Genomic DNA, 17,195 nt, shown 5'->3' on the forward strand with positions numbered 1-17,195 from the left:
TTGACTTTTGGTTTTATTTGGGTCATTTTCATTTTCAAACTCGTGGTTAATCCCAGTCATTTTCATTTTTTGACTCAGGATTTAATCCATGTCGTTTTCATTTTTTGACTCGTGGTTTAGTCTCGATCTTTTCATTTTCTAACTGGTAATTTCATTCTCGTCGTTTTCATTTTTTAACTCATGGTTAAATCTCAGTCATTTTCATTTTTTGACTTGCCATTTAATAGTGATTTTTTATTTCTCTGACTCGCAATTTAATTGTGGTCGTTTTTCATATTTTGACTCGTGGTTTAATCCCAGTTGTTTTCATTTTCTGACTCATGGTTTAATCTCAATCATTTTCATTTTTAAATTATGGTTTAATCTCGGTCATTTTCATTTTTTGACTAATGGTTTAATTCTGTTCATTTTTCATTTTCTTACTCTGGTTTAATCCCTATTGTTTTCATTTTCTAACTCATGGTTTAATTCTGATAGTTTTTATTCTTTGACTCTTGGTTTAATTTTGGTCATTTTTATTCTCTAACTTCTGATTTAATTCTGGCAGTTTTCATTTTTTGACTCATGGTTTAATTCTAGTCATTTTCATTTTGTGACTTATGGGCTAATCGCGATCGTTTTTCATTTTTTGACTCGTGGTTTAATCTTGGTCATTTTCATTTTTTGACTCATGGGCTAATCACGATCGTTTTTCATTTTTTGGCTCGTGGTTTAATCCTAGTCGTTTTCATTTTTTGACTTGTGATTTAAATCCAATCGTTTTCGTTTTTTGACTTATAATTAACTTGATCATTTTTTTCTTCTAACTAGTGATTTCATCTTAGTTGTTTTCATTTTTTGACTCGCAGTTTAATCCCAATTGTTTTCATTTTTTGACTAGTGGTTTAATTCTGATCATTTTCATTTTCTAACTAGTGGTTTAATCCCAATTGTTTTCATTTTTTGACTCATGGTTTAATCCCGGTCGTTTTTCTTTTTTTGACTGATGGTTTAATCATTGTCATTTTTATTTTTTGACTTGTGATTTAGTCTCGGTTTTTTCATTTTCTAACTCATGATTTAATTTCATTCATTTTTATTTTTTGATTCATGGTTTAATCCTGGTCGTTTTTACTTTCTGACTCGTGGTTTAATCTCGATCATTTTTAGTTTTTGACTCATGATTTAATTTTGATCGTTTTTATTTTTTGACTTATGATTTAATACTGATCATTTTTATTTTTTGACTCGTGGTTTTATTTCGATTTTTTTTTTGCTGGGGGTTTAGTCCCAATCACTTTCATTTTTTGACTCATGCTTTAATCCTGATCATTTTCATTTTATAACTCGGGGTTTAATCCTGATAGTCTTTATTTTTTTGACTCAGGGTTTAACCCTAGGCAATTTTTATTATCTAACTTATGGTTTAATCTTGGTCATTTTCATTTTTTGATTCATGGTTTAATCCCTATCATTTTGATTTTCTGACTTGTGGTTTAATCCTAGCCGTTTTCATTTTTTGACTCACGGTTTAGTCCCGATCATTTTTTTTTGGACTTATGGTTTAATCCCAGTCATTTTTATTTTTAGACTTGTGGTTTAATCCAGATCATTTTCATTTTCAGACTCATTATTTAATCCTAGTTGTTTTCATTTTCTAACTTACGGTTTAATTTCGATCATTTTTTTTTAGGCTGGTAATTTACTCTCGGTCATTTTCATTTTCTAACTCATGGTTTAATCTTGGTTGTTTACATTTTTTGACTCATGGTTTAATCCCTATCATTTACATTTTTTGACCTTTAGTTTAATCCATTCATTTTTCATTTTCAGAATGGTGGTTTAATCCTAGTCGTTTTCATTTTTTGACTCATGATTTAATCTCAGTTGTTTTTTATTTTTTGACTCCTGGTTTAATTTTAGTCATTTTTTTCTGACTTGTGGTTTAATCTCAGTCATTTTTCTTTTCATTTTCATTTTTTGACTCCTAGTTTAATCTCGCTCGTTTTTATTTTCTGACCCATGGTTTAATTCGGGTTGTTTTCACTTTCTAACTTGTGGTTTAATCCTGATCATTTTCATTTTTTAACTCGTTGTTTAATCCTGATCATTTTTCATTTTTTGACTTGTGATTTAAACTCGGTCATTTTCATTTCTTAACTCATGGTTTAAACCTGATCGTATTCATTTTCTAATTTGTAGTTTAATTTGAATCATTGTTTATGTTTTAACTCGTGATTTTATCCCAATCGTTTTCATTTTTTGACTCTTGGTTTAATTTGGGTCGTTTTCATTTTCTGACTCATGTTTTAATCTCAATCATTTTTATTTTCTAACTCATGATTTAATCTATGTCGTTTTCATTTTTTGACCCGTGGTTTATTTTCAGTCATTTTCATTTTTTGACTGTTGATCTAATTCCCATAATTTTCATTTTCTAACTCGTGGTTTAATCTCGGTCATTTTTATTTTCTGACTTGTGATTTAATATTAGTCATTTTTATTTCTCTAACTCATAATTTAATCCTAGTCATTTTTTATTTTTTGACTCATGATTTAATCACAGTCTTTTTCATTTTTTGACTCGTGGTTTAATCCCTATCATTTTCATTTTTTGACTCATGGTTTAATTTCAATCATTTTCATTCTTTGACTCTTGTTTAATTTCAATCATTTTTATTCTCTAACTCATGATTTAATTTCGATCTTTTTCATTTTTGACTCGTAGATTAATCTCAGTCATTTTTCATTCTTTGACTTATGGTTTAATTTCGATCGTTTTCATTTTCTAACTTGTAATTTAATCCCGATCATTTTTATTTTCTATCTCATGGTTAACCTGATCGTTTCTCTTTTTTTGACTGGTGATTTCATCATGGTTGTTTTCATTTTTTGACTCATGGTGTAATCCCTATTATTTTCATTTTTTGACTGGTGGTTTAATTCTGGTTGTTTTCATTTTCTAACTAGGGGTTTAATCCTGATCATTTTCATTTTTTGACTAGTGGTTTAATCTTGGTTATTTTCATTTTTTGACTTCTAATTTAATTTTGGTCATTTTTATTTTCTGACCCACGATCTAATTTCGATCATTTTCATTTTTTGACTCACGGTTTAATCCCGATCATTTTTTTTCTGACTGGTGGTTTAATCCTTGTCATTTTTGTTTTCTAACTTATGATTTAATCTCGATCATTTTCATTTTCTAACTTGTGATTTAATTTCATTCGTTTTCATTTTTTTATCATGATTTAATCCAGGTCATTTTTACTTTCTGACTCATGGTTTAATCTTGATCATTTTTATTTTTTGGCTCGTGATTTAATTCTAATCATTTTCATTTTCTAACTCATGGTTTAATACTAGTTGTTTTTATTTTTTGACTCATGCTTTAATCCTGGTCATTTTCATTTTATGACTCGGGTTTAATCCTAGTAGTTTTTATTTTCTAACTCATGGTTTAACCCTAGGTGATTTTCATTATCTGACTCATGATTTAATCTTAGTCATTTTCATTTTCTGATTCATGGTTTAATCCCAATCGATTTGATTTTCTTACTCATGATTTAATCCTGGCCGTTTTCATTTTCTGATTTATGGTTTAATCCTAGTCATTTTTTTTCTGACTCGTAATTTAATCCTAGTCATTTTCATTTTTGGACTCGCAGTTTAATCCGAATTATTTTCATTTTCAGACTCATTGTTTAATCTTGGTCGTTTTCATTTTTTGACTCGTGATTTAATTTTGATCATTTTTCTTTTTTAGACTGGCAATTTACTCTCAATCATTTTTATTTTTTAACTCGTGGTTTAATCTTGATTGTTTTTCATTTTCTGACTCGTGGTTTAATCCCTGTCATTTACATTTTCTAACTCTTGATTTAACATGTTCGATTTTCATTTTTTGAATGGTGGTTTAATCTCAATCATTTTCATTTTTTGACTCATGGTTTAATCTCAGTCATTTTTCATTTTCTGACTCTTGGTTTAATTTTAGTCATTTTCTTTTTCTGACTCATGATTTAATCTCAGTCATTTTTCTTTTCATTTTCATTTTCAACTCATGGTTTAACCTTAATTGTTTTCATTTTTTGACTTGTGGTTTAATCCCGATCATTTTCATTTTTTGACTCGTGGTTTAGTCCTAGTCATTTTTCATTTTTGACTAGTGATTTTAATCCCGATCATTTTCATTTCTTGACTCATGGTTTAAACCCAATCGTATTCATTTTCTGACTTATGGTTTAATCCTAATCATTTTTCATTTTCTGACTCACAATTTTATCTCGATCGTTTTCATTTTTTGACTCTTTGTTTAATTCAGGTCGTTTTCATTTTCTAACTCATGTTTTAATCCTATTGTTTTCATTTTCTGACTCATGATTTAATCCATGTTGTTTTCATTTTCTGACCCATGGTTTATTTTCAATCGTTTTCATTTTTTAACTGCTAATCTAATTCCTATCATTTTCATTTTCTGACTCGTGGTTTAATCTCGATCATTTTTATTTTTTGACTCATGATTTAATATTGGTCATTTTTATTTCTCTGACTCATAATTTAATCCCAGTAATTTTGCATTTTTGACTCATGGCTTAATCCTAGTCATTTTCATTTTCTAACTTGTAGTTTAATCCCTGTCATTTTCATTTTCTAACTTGTGGTTTAATCTTGATCGTTTTCATTTTCTAACTCGTGGTTTAATTTTAGTCATTTTCATTTTTTGACTCTTAGTTTAATCCCATTCATTTTTCATTTTTTGACACGTAGTTTAATCCCTGTCATTTTCATTTTTTAACTTGTGGTTTAATTCTGATCGTTTTCATTCTCTGACACTTGGTTTAATTTTGGTCATTTTTATTCTTTGACTTATGATTTGATTTTTATCATTTTCATTTTTTGACTCATAGTTTAATCTCGGTCATTTGCCATTCTCTGACTTGTGGTTTAATCTTGATCATTTTCATTTTTTGATCGCGGCTTAATCCCAATTGCTTTTCATTTGTTAAGGTGTAGTTTAATTTCGATCATTTTCATTTTTTGACTTGTGGTTTAATCTCAGTCATTTTCATTTTCTGAATCGTAGTTTAATCCTGGTAGTTTTTTTTTTCTAATAGGTGGTTTAATTATTGTTGTTTTCATTTCTGACTCATGGTTTAATCTTGATCATTTTCATTTTCTGATTGGTGGTTTAATCTAAGTCATTTTCATTTTCTAACTCATGATTTAATCTTCGTCATTTTCATTTTCCAACTCATGGTTTAATCCTAGTGGTTTAATCGTTTTCATTTTTTGACTTGTGATTTAATCTTGATCATTTTCATTTTCTAATTAATAGTTTAATATCGATCATTTTCATTTTTTGACCTGTAGTTTAATCCCAGTCATTTTTTATTTTTTGACTAACGGTTTAATCTCGATCGTTTTCATTTTTTGACTTGTGGTTTAATCCCGATCATTTTCATTTTCTGACTTGGGGTTTAATGTCAGTCGTTTGTATTTTTTGACTTAGGGTTTAACCCCAGTCAATTTTCATTTATGACTTGCAGTTTAATCCTAATCGTTTTCATTTTTCGACTCATGGTTTAATCTTGATCATTTTTTCTAACTTGTTATTTAATCGCGATAGTTTTTATTTTTTAACTCGTGGTTTAATCCCAGTCATTTTCATTTTTTGACTCGTGGTTTAATCACAGTCATTTTTCTTTTTTTGACTGATAGTTTAATCCTGATCGATTTTATTTTCTAACTCATGATTTAATCCAGATTATTTTCATTTTTTGACTCATTATTTAATATGGGTAATTTTCATTTTCTGACTCATGGCTTAATCTCAACCATTTCCCTTGTCTGACTCATGGTTGATCATTTTTAATTTTCTGACTCAAGGTTTAATCTGGGTTGTTTTTATTTTTTGATTTATGATTTAATTTCGATCATTTTTATTTTTTAACTTGTGGTTTAATCTCAATCATTTTCATTTTTTGACTCTTGATTTAATCCCAATCATTTTTATTTTTTAACTCTCGATTTAATCATGCTCATTTTTCATTTTTGAACTCATAGTTTAATCTCTGTTGTTTTCATTTTTTATGTCATGGTTTAATTCTTGTAGTTTTCATTCTTTGACTCGTGGTTTAATTTTAGTTGTTTTTATTCTCTAATTAGTGATTTAATTCCAATCGTTTTCATTTTTTGACTCATGGTTAATTTTGATCGTTTTTCATTTTTTGACTCGTGGTTTAATCTTGGTCATTTTCATTTTCTGACTCGTGAGTTAATCTCGATCATTTTTTATTTTTTGACTTGTGGTTTAATCCTGGTTGTTTTCATTTTTCGACTCATGATTTAATCCCGATCATTTTCATTTTCTAACTTATAGTTTAACACTGATCAATTTTCTTTTTCTGATTGGTGATTTAATCTCAGTTGTTTTCATTTTTTGACTCATGGTTTAATCCCGATCATTTTTATTTTTTGACTGGTGATTTAATCCTGATCAGTTTCATTTTCTCACTTGTGGTATAATCCTAGTCATTTTCATTTTTTGAGTCATGGTTTAATTCTGATCGTTTCCATTTTCTAACTCATGATTTAATCCTGGTTGTTGACTTATGGTTTAATCTTTGTCATTTTCAATTTTTGACTTGTGATTTAATTTTTTGACTATTTTTATTTTTTGACTTATGGCTTAATCTCATTCGTTTTTCATATTTTGACTCATAGTTTAATCCTAGTCTTTTTCATTTTCTAATAGGTGGTTTAATTATGATCATTTTCATTTTTTGATTCATGGTTTAATCTTGGTCATTTTCATTTTTTAACATGTGGTTTAATCTCAGTCATTTTCATTTTTTGACTTGTGGTTTAATCTTGATCATTTTTATTTTTTGACTCGTGGCTTAATCTCAATCGCTTTCATTTCTTGACTCGTGATTTAATTTCAATCTTTTTCATTTTCTGACTTTTGGCTTAATATTGGTCATTTTCATTTTTTAACTCATGGTTTAGTTCTAGTCGTTTTCATTTTTTAACTTGTGGTTTAATCTCGATCATTTTCATTTTCTGACTCGTGGTTTAATCTAGGTCAATTTACATTTTTTGACTCATGGTTTAATCCTAATTGTTTTCATTTTCTGACTTGTGGTTTAATCCTTGTCGTTTTTCTTTTCTGAATGGTGGTTTAATCTCAGTTGTTTTTCTTTTTTGACTCATGGTTTAATTGCGATCATTTTTATTTTTTGACTTATGGTTTAATCCTAGTTGTTTTAATTTTTTCTGGTTCGTGGTTTAATCCCAATCATTTTTTTTTACTGGTGGTTTAATCCCAATCAGTTTTATTTTTTGACTCATAATTTAATCTGATCATTTTTATTTTCTGACTTGTTGTTTAATCTATGTCATTTTCATTTTCTAACTCATGGTTTAGTCTTGGCTGTTTTCATTTTCTAACTTGTAGTTTAATCTTGGTCACCTTTCATTTTTTGACTCGTGGTTTAATATAGGTCATTTTCATTTTTTGACTTGTGATTTAATTCCAGTCGTTTTTATTTTTTGACTCATGGTTTAATCTCGATCATTTTTATTTTCTAACTCATCTTTTAAGCTTAGTTGTTTTCATTTTTTGACTTGTGGTTTAATCCCGATCTTTTTTATTTTTTGACTCTTGGTTTAATCCCATTCTTTTTTCATTTTCTAACTTGTTGTTTAATCTTTGTTGTTTTCATTTTCTGTCTCATGGTTTAATTCTGATAGTTTTCATTATTTGACTTTTGGTTTAATTTTGATCATTTTTATTCTCTAACTTATGGTTTAATTTTGGTCATTTTTATTTTCTGACTCATGGCTTAATCCCAATCATTTTCACTTTCTGACTCATGGTTTAATCCCAGTCGTTTTTCTTTTTTCAGCAGGTGGTTTAATTATGGTCATTTTTTTTCTGACTCGTGGTTTAATCTTGGTCATTTTCATTTTTTGATTGGTGGTTTAATCCTAGTTTTTTTCATTTTCTAACTCATGGTTTAATCTCGGTTGTTTTCATTTTCAAACTTATGGTTTAATCTTGGTCATTTTCATTTTATGACATGTGACTTAATCTCGATCATTTTCATTTTCTAACTCATGAATTAATTTTGATCGTTTTCATTTTTTTACTCATGGTTTAATATTGACCGTTTTCATTTTTTGAGTCATGGTTTAATCTTGATTGTTTTCAATTTTTAACTCATGGTTTAATCCTGATATTTTCATTACTTATGGTTTAATCCTGATATTTTATTACTTATGGTTTAATCTTGATTGATTTTCATTTTCTAACTCGTAGTTTAATCTCAATTGTTTTCATTTCCTGACTCATAGTTTAATCCTGGTCGTTTTCATTTTTTGACTCGTAGTTTAATCTCGGTCTTTTTTCTTTTTTGGTTAGTCATTTAATCCTGATCATTTTTCTTTTTTAACTCATGGTTTTAATTGCGATTGTTTTCATTTTTTGACCCGTTGTTTAATCCTGATCATTTTCATTTCCTAACTCATGGTTTAATTTTGATCATTTTCATTTTCTGACTTATGGTTTAATCTTAGTTGTTTTTCTTTTCTAACTAGTGGTTTAATCCTGGTCATTTTTCTTTTTTGACTCATGGTTTAATCACAATTATTTTCATTTTTTGACTCACGGTTTAATCTTCATCATTTTCAATTCCTGACTCATGGTTTAATCCTAGTCATTTTCATTTTTTGACTGTGGTTTCATCCCGGTGATTTTTTTTTTACTAGTGGTTTAATCCTGATCGTTTTTCTTTTTTGACTCATAATTTAATCATGATCGTTTTTATTTTCTAACTCGTGGTTTAATCCTAGTCATTTTCATTTTTTTATTTATGGTTCAATCCCGGTCATCTTTCTTTTTCTGATTGGTGGTTTAGTCCCGATGGGTTTTATTTTCTTACTTATGGTTTTAATTTGGGTCATTTTCATTTTTTGACTCATGGTTTAATCCTGGCCATTTTCATTTTCTAACTTATAGTTTAATCCCATTTGTCTTTCATTTTTTGGGTTTAATCTAGGTCATTTTCATTTTTTGACTTGTGATTTAATTCCAGTTGTTTTTATTTTCTGACTCGTAGTTTAATCCTAATTATTTTCATTTTTTGACTAGTGGTTTTATCTCAGTCGTTTTCTTTTTTTGACTCATAGTTTAATCCCGATCATTTTTTATTTTTTGACTCCTAGTTTATTCTTATTCATTTTTCATTTTCTAACTCATGGTTTAATATCTGTTGTTTTCATTTTCTGTCTCATGATTTAATTTCAGTTATTTTCAATTTTGACTCTTAATTTAATTTCGGTCATTTTTATTTCTCTGACTTATGATTTAATTTTGGTCATTTTTATTTTCTAACTCATGGTTTAATCCTAATCATTTTCATTTTTTGACTCATGGGTTAATCTTGATCATTTTTCATTTTTTGACTCATGGTCTAATCTGATCATTTTCATTTTTTGACTCATGATGTAATCTTAGTCATTTTCATTTTTTGGCTCATGGTTTAACCTCGATCATTTTTCTTTTTCTGACTGGTGGTTTAATCCTAGTCATTTTCATTTTTTGACTTGTGATTTAATCTCGATCATTTTTATTTTCTAGCTAATGGTTTAATCTCGATCGTTTCCTTTCTCTAACTAATGGTTTAATCCTGGCGTTTTCATTTTCTGACTCGTGATTTAATCCTAGTCATTGACTCATGGTTTAATCTTGGTCGTTTTCATTTTTACTTTTTGACTTGTGGTCTAATCTTGGTCATTTTCATTTTTTTACTAGTGATTTAATCCCAGTCGTTTTTCTTTTTCTAATAGGTGGTTTAATTACGATCGTTTTCATTTTTTGACTCATGGTTTAATCTCGGTCCTTTTTATTTTTTGACCAGTGGCTTAATCCTGGTAATTTCATTTTCTAGCTCATGGTTTAATCTTGATCATTTTCATTTTCTGACTCATGGTTAATCTTGGTTGTTTCCATTTTTTGACTCATGATTTAATAATAGTCCTTTTCATTTTCTGAGTAGTGGTTTAATCTCGATCATTTTTCATTTTTTGACAGGTGATTTAATCATGGGCATTTTTCATTTTTTGACTAGTGGTTTAATCTCGATCATTTTTATTTTTTGACTGGTTTAATCCTAGTCATTTTCATTTTCTAACTTTTGGTTTAATCTCAATTGATTTTTATTTTTTGACTACGGTTTAATCTCAATCGTTTTCATTTGCTGACTTGTGGTTTAATCTAGTCATTTTCATTTTCTAACCATGGTTTAATACCGATCATTTTTCTTTTCTAACTAGCAGTTTAATCTCGGTCATTTGTCTTTTCTAACTAGTGGTTTAATCCCAATCATTTGTCTTTTTTGACTCATGGTTTAATTACAATCATTTTCATTTTTTGGCTCGTGGTTTAATCCTGATCATTTTTATTTTTTACTCATAGTTTAATCTTGATCATTTTTATTTTTCTGACTGGTGGTTTAATCCCTATCAATTTTATTTTTTGACTTGTGGTTTAATCCGAGTCATTTTCATTTTCTGACTCATTATTTAATCTGGGTCATTTTCATTTTGACTAATGGTTTAATTTCGGCCCTTTCATTTTCTAACTCATTGCTTAAGTCCAATCGTCTTTCATTTTCTAACTCATGGTTTAATCTAGGTCATTTTCATTTTTTGACTTGTGCTTTAATTCTGGTCTTTTCATTTTCTAACTCATGGTTTAATCCTGGTCGTTTTCATTTTTTGACTCGTGGTTTAATCTCAGTCGTTTTCACTTTTTGACTCATGATTTAATCTTGGTCAATTTTATTTTCTGTCTCTTGGTTTAATCCTGTTCATTTTTCATTTTTTGACTTGCGGTTTAATCCCTATGGTTTTCATTTTTTGTCTAATGGTTTAATTTTAGAAGTTTTCATTCTTTTACTCTTGGTTTAATTTAGGTCGCTTTTATTCTCTGACTTATGATTTAATTTTGATCATTTTCATTTTTTGACTTATAGTTTATTTTTTATCATTTTTCATTATCTGACTCGTGGTTTAATCTTGGTCATTTTCATTTTCTAACTTATGGTTTAATCCTAGTTGTTTTCATTTTCTGACTCATGATTTAATCCTGGTCATTTTCATTTTCTAACTCATAGTTTAATCCCAACCGTTTTCATTTTCTAACTCATAGTTTAATCCCTGTCATCTTTCATTTTCTTACTTGTGGTTTAATCTAGGTTGTTTTTATTTTTTGACTTGTGATTTAATTCCAATCGTTTTCATTTTTTGACTCGTGATTTAATCCTAGTCATTTTAATTTTTTGACTCATGGTTTAATCTCAGTCATTTTCACTTTTTGACTCATGGTTTAATCTATATCAATTTCATTTCCTGACTCCTAGTTTAATCCCATTCATTTTTCATTTTCTGACTGGTGGTTTAATCCCTATGGTTTTCATTTTTTGTCTCATGGTTTAATTTTGGAAGTTTTCATTGTTTGACTCTTGGTTTAATTCAGGTCATTTTTCTTCTCTAACTTGTGATTTAATTTCGGTCATTTTCATTTTTTGACTCATGATTTAATTTCAATCATTTTTCATTCTCTGACTAATGGTTTAATTTCGATCATTTTCATTTTCTGACTCATGGTTTAATCTTGGTCATTTTTCATTTTTTAACTTATCATTAATCCCGATCATTTTCATTTTTTGGCTCGTGATTTAATCTTGATCGTTTTCATTTTTTAACTTATTGTTTAACCTTAATCAATTTTTTTTTTCTAATTGGTGGTTTAATCCCAGTTTTTTTTATTTTTTGACTCGCTATTTAATCATAGTCATTTTTATTTTCTAACTGGTGGTTTAATCCTGATCATTTTCATTTTCTAACTCATGGTTTAATCCTAGCCATTTTTATTTTCTGACTCGTGGTTTAATCCTGGTCGTTTCCATTTTTTCACTCGTGGTTTAATCTTGGTCGTTGACTTATGGTTTAATCTTGGTCGTTTCATTTTTTAACTCATGATTTAATTTCGATCATTTTCATTTTCTGACTCGTGATTTAATTCTGGTTGTTTTTATTTTCTGACTCATGGTTTAATCCCAATAATTTTTCTTTTTCTGACAGATAGTTTAATCTCAATCATTTTTATTTTTTGACTCGTGGTTTAATCCCTATCCTTTTCATTTCTTGACGCAGGGTTTAATTCTGATTGTTTTCATTTTTTGACTCAAGGTTTAATCCTAGTCAATCTTTATTTTATAACTCATGATTTAATCCTAATCGTTTTAATTTTCTAACTCGAGGTTTAATCTAAGTCATTTTTATTTTTTGACTCACAGTTTAATCTCAAAAATTTTCATTTTCTGACATATGATTTAATCCCAATTGTTTTACTTTTTCTAACTAGTAGTTTAATCCTGTTCATTTTTATTTTCTAACTTGTGGTTTAATCCTAGTCATTTTTCATTTTCTGACTTGTGATTTAATTTTGGTCATTTTCATTTTTTTACTTGTGGTTTAATCCTAATCGTTTTTCTTTTTCTAATTGGTGGTTTAATCTTTGACATTTTCATTTTTTGGCTTGTTGTTTCATCCTGGTCGATTTCATTTTCTGATTCATGATTTAATCTAGGTTATTTTCATTTTCTAACTCGTGATTTAATCCTAGTCATTTTCATTTTTTGACTTGTGATTTAATTTCATTCATTTTCATTTTTTGACTTATGGTTTAATCTCAATCTTTTTTATTTTCTGACTCATGGTTTAATCCTAATCGTTTTTCTTTTATGACTCATGAGTTAATTCCAATTGATTTTTTTTTCACTTAGGGTCTAATATCGGTCATTTTTCATTTTTGACTAGTGCTTTAATCCTAATCATTTTCATTTTTTGACTTGTGGCTTAACCCAGTATTTTCATTTTTTAACTTGAGGTTTAATCCTAGTAGTTTTCATTTTCTGACTAGGATTTAACCCTGATCTATTTTCATTATCTAACTCATAGTTTAATTGCGGTCATTTTCATTTCCTAACTTATGGTTTAATCTCGGTTGTTTTCATTTTCTAACTCGTGGTTTAATCCCGATCATTTTTCTTTTTCTATCTCAAGGTTTAATCCTAATCATTTTTATTTTCAAACTCATGGCTTAATCCGGGTCATTTTCATTTTTTAACTCGTTTAATCTTGATCGTTTCCATTTTTTGACTTGTGGTTTAATTCTGATCATTTTTTTTTACTGATGATTTATCTCGGTCATTTTCATTTTCTAACTCATGATTTAATCAAGTCGTGATTTAATCGTGGTTGTTTATATTTTCTGACTCCTGATTTAATCCTGTTCATTTTTCATTTTTGGAATGATGGTTTAATCCCTGTTATTTTCATTTTTTGACTCGTGATTTAATCCTAGTAGTTTTTCACTTTTTGACTCTTGGTTTAATTTCTGTCATTTTTAGTTTCTAACTCATGGTTTAATCCTGGTCCTTTTACTTTATCTGATTCATGGTTTAATCCCAGTTGTTTACATTTTTTTGACTTATGATTTAATTTGGGTTGTTTTCATTTTCTAACTCATGGTTTAATCCTTGTCTTTTTTCATTTTCTGACTCATGATTTAATCCCAGTTGTTTTCATCTCTTGACTCGTGATTTAAACCCGATCATATTCATTTTTTGACCGGTGGTTTAATTTAGGTCATTTTCATTATTTGACTCTTAGTTTAATTCAGGTTGTTTTCATTTTTTGACTCATGATTTAATCCCGATCATTTACATTTTTTGACTCCTAGTTTAATCTTGTTCATTTTTCATTTTTCGTAATGATGGTTAAATGCTTGTCGTTTTCATTTTCTGACTTGTAGTTTAATCTTGTACGTTTTTCATTTTTTGACTTTTGGTTTAATCTTGGTCATTTTCAATTTCTGACTCTTAGTTTAATCCTAATAATTTTACTTTTTTTGATTGGTGGTTTAATCTTGGTCGTTTTCATTTTTTGACTTGTGGTTTAATCTCGGTTATTTACATTTTTGACTCATGGTTTAATTTGGGTAGTTTTCATTTTTTGACTCATGGTTTAATCCTAGTCATTTTTCATTTTTTGACTCATGACTTAATCCCGATCATTTTCATTTCTTGACTCATGGTTTAAACCGGGTTGTACTCATTTTCTGACTCATGGTTTAATCCCAGTTATTTCCATTTTTTGACTCTTAGCTTAATTCGAGTCATTTTAATTTTTTGACTCGTGGTTTTGTCTCGATCGATTTTATTTACTGACTTATGATTTAATCCATGTCATTTTCATTTTCTGACTCATGGTTTAATCCCAATCATTTTTATTTTCTTACTGGTGATGTCATTCCCATCGTTTTTATTTTTTGACTTGTGGTTTAATCTTGGTCATTTTTATTTTCTGACTTATGATTTAATGCTGATCTTTTTTATTTGTCTGACTTGTAATTTAATCTTGATTATTTTTCATTTTTTGACTCATGGTTTAATCCCAATCTTTTTCACTTTTTGACTCATGGTTTAATCCTAGTCATTTTCATTTTTTGACTCGTGGTTTAATCTCAATCATTTTCATTTTCTAAATTATAGTTTAATCCCAATCGTTTTCATTTTCTAACTCATGGTTTAATTTGGGTAGTTTTCATTCTTTGACTCTTAGTTTAATTCCGATCATTTTTATTCTCTGACTTGTGATTTAATTTTGATCATTTTTATTTTTTGACTCATGGTTTAATTGTGGTAATTTTTTTTCTCTAACTTATAGTTTAATCCCGGTCATTTTCATTTTATGACTCATGGTTTAATCCAAATCATTTTCATTTTTTGACTCATGATTTAATCTCGATCGTTTTCATTCTTTGATCAGTGATTTAGTCTCAATCGTTTTAATTTTTTGATGCATGGTTTATCTCGGTCGTTTTCATTTTTTGACTCATAGTTCAATCTGGGTCGTTTTCATTTTTTGACTCATGATTTAATTTCAGTTGTTTTAATTTTCTGACTTGTGATCTAAGTCTGATTGTTTTCATTTTCTATCTTATGGTTTAATCCTGGTTATTTTTCTTTTTCTGATTGGTGGTTTAATCCTTATCATTTTCATTTTCTAACTCGTGGTTTAATCTCGATCATTTTTATTTTCTGACCATGGTTTAATCTGGGTCATTTTTTTTTTTACTTGTGGTTTAACCTTGGTCATTTTCATTTTTTGACTCATGGTTTAATCCTGGTCATTTTCATTTTTTGACTCGTGATTTACTTCTAGTCGTTTTCATTTTCTGACTTATGGTTTAATACCAGTCATTTTTATTTTTTGACTCATGGTTTAATCTCAGTCATTTTTCTTTTTTGACTGATGGCTTAATCTCTATCGTTTTCATTTTTTGACTTATGGTTTAATCCTAGTCATTTTCATTTTCTAACTCGAGGTTTAATCTAGGTAGTTTTCATTTTCTAACTCGGGGTTTAGCCCTGAATGATTTTCTTTATCTGACTCGCCATTTAATCCAAGTCATTTTTATTTTTTGATTCTTAGTTTAATCCTGATCGTTTTGATTTTTTGACTCGTGGTTTAATCTATATAGTTTTCATTTTTTGACTTGTGGTTTCATCATGACTGTTTTTCTTTTTCTGACTTGTGGTTTAATTTGAATCATTTTCATTTTCTAACTCATTGTCTAATCTCGATCATTTTCATTTTCTGACTCATGGTTTATCCTGGTCGCTTTCATTTTCTAACTAGTGGTTTAATCTTGAATATTTTTATTTTTTAACTCGTTATTTAATCCTAGTTTTTTCATTTTTTGATACGTGGTTTAATTCTTGTCATTTTTATTTTCTGATAATGATTTAATTTCAATCATTTTTATTTTTTGACTTATGATTTAATCCCTGTCATTTTCATTTTCTGAATCATGGTTTAATCCTTGTCGTTTTCATTTTCTAATCCATGATTTAATCCCGATCATTTTTCTTCTCTGATTTGTGATTTAATTTAGGTTATGTTGATTTTTTGACTCATGGTTTAATCCTTGTCAATTTTCATTTTCTGACTTGCGGTTTAATCTTGGTTCTTTTTCATTTTCTGACTCATAGTTTAATCTCGATCGTTTTCATTTGCTGACTCATAGTTTAAACCTGGTCGTTTTTATTATTCGACTCGTGGTTTAATCCTGAACGTTTTCATTTTCTAACTTACGGTTTAATCCTGATCATTTTCATTTTCTAACTTATGGTTTAATATAGATCGTTTTCATTTTTTGACTCGTGGTTTAATTCTCGTCATTTTCATACTCTAACTCATGATTTAATTTTGGATGTTTTTTATTTTTTGACTCGTGATTTAATCCCTATCATTATCATTTTCTAACTCGTGATTTAATTTCAGTCATTTTCATTTTTTGACTCATGGTTTAATCCTTGTCATTTTCATTTTCTGACCCATGATTTAATCCTGATCATTTTTTTCTTTGACTCATGATTTAATTTTGGTCGTTTTGATTTTTTGATTTGGGATTTAATCTCGATCGTTTTCATTTTTTGACTCATGGTTTAAACCCAGTCATTTTCATTTTTGGACTTGTGGTTTAGTCCATGTCATTTTTATTTTCTGACTTGTGGTTTAATCCCAGTCGTTTTTATTTTTTGACTCATGGTTTAATCTCCATCGTTTTCATTTTCTCATTTGTGGTTTACTTTAGCTCATTTTTTTGACTCATGGTTTAATCCCAGTTATTTTTATTTTTTGACTCATGGTTTAATCTTGGTCGTTTTCATTTTTTGATTTGTGGTTTAATCCAATCATTTTTTTTACTAGAGGATTAATCCAAGTCATTTTAATTTTTTGACTCATGGTTTAACCCCAATCATTTTTATTTTTTGACCCATCATTTAATCTCGGTCATTTTCATTTTCTGACTCATGGTTTAATCACAGTCATTTTCATTTTCTGACTTGTTATTTAATTCTAGTCATTTTCAGTTTTGGACTCATGGTTTATCTCGATTGTTTTCATTTTTTAACTTTTGGTGTAATCATGGTAGTTTTCATTTTTTTAACTCGTGGTTTAGTCCCTATCACTTTCATTTTCTGACTTGTGATTTAAAAGTGTAATCCTAGTAGTTTTCATTTTTTTTAACTCGTGGTTTAGTCCCTATCGCTTTCATTTTCTGACTTGTGATTTAA

This window comes from Durio zibethinus, chromosome 18 (genome assembly GCF_047325235.1).
Source record: "Durio zibethinus cultivar Kanyao isolate XHJ-2024 chromosome 18, ASM4732523v1, whole genome shotgun sequence".
Taxonomy (NCBI): domain Eukaryota; kingdom Viridiplantae; phylum Streptophyta; class Magnoliopsida; order Malvales; family Malvaceae; genus Durio; species Durio zibethinus.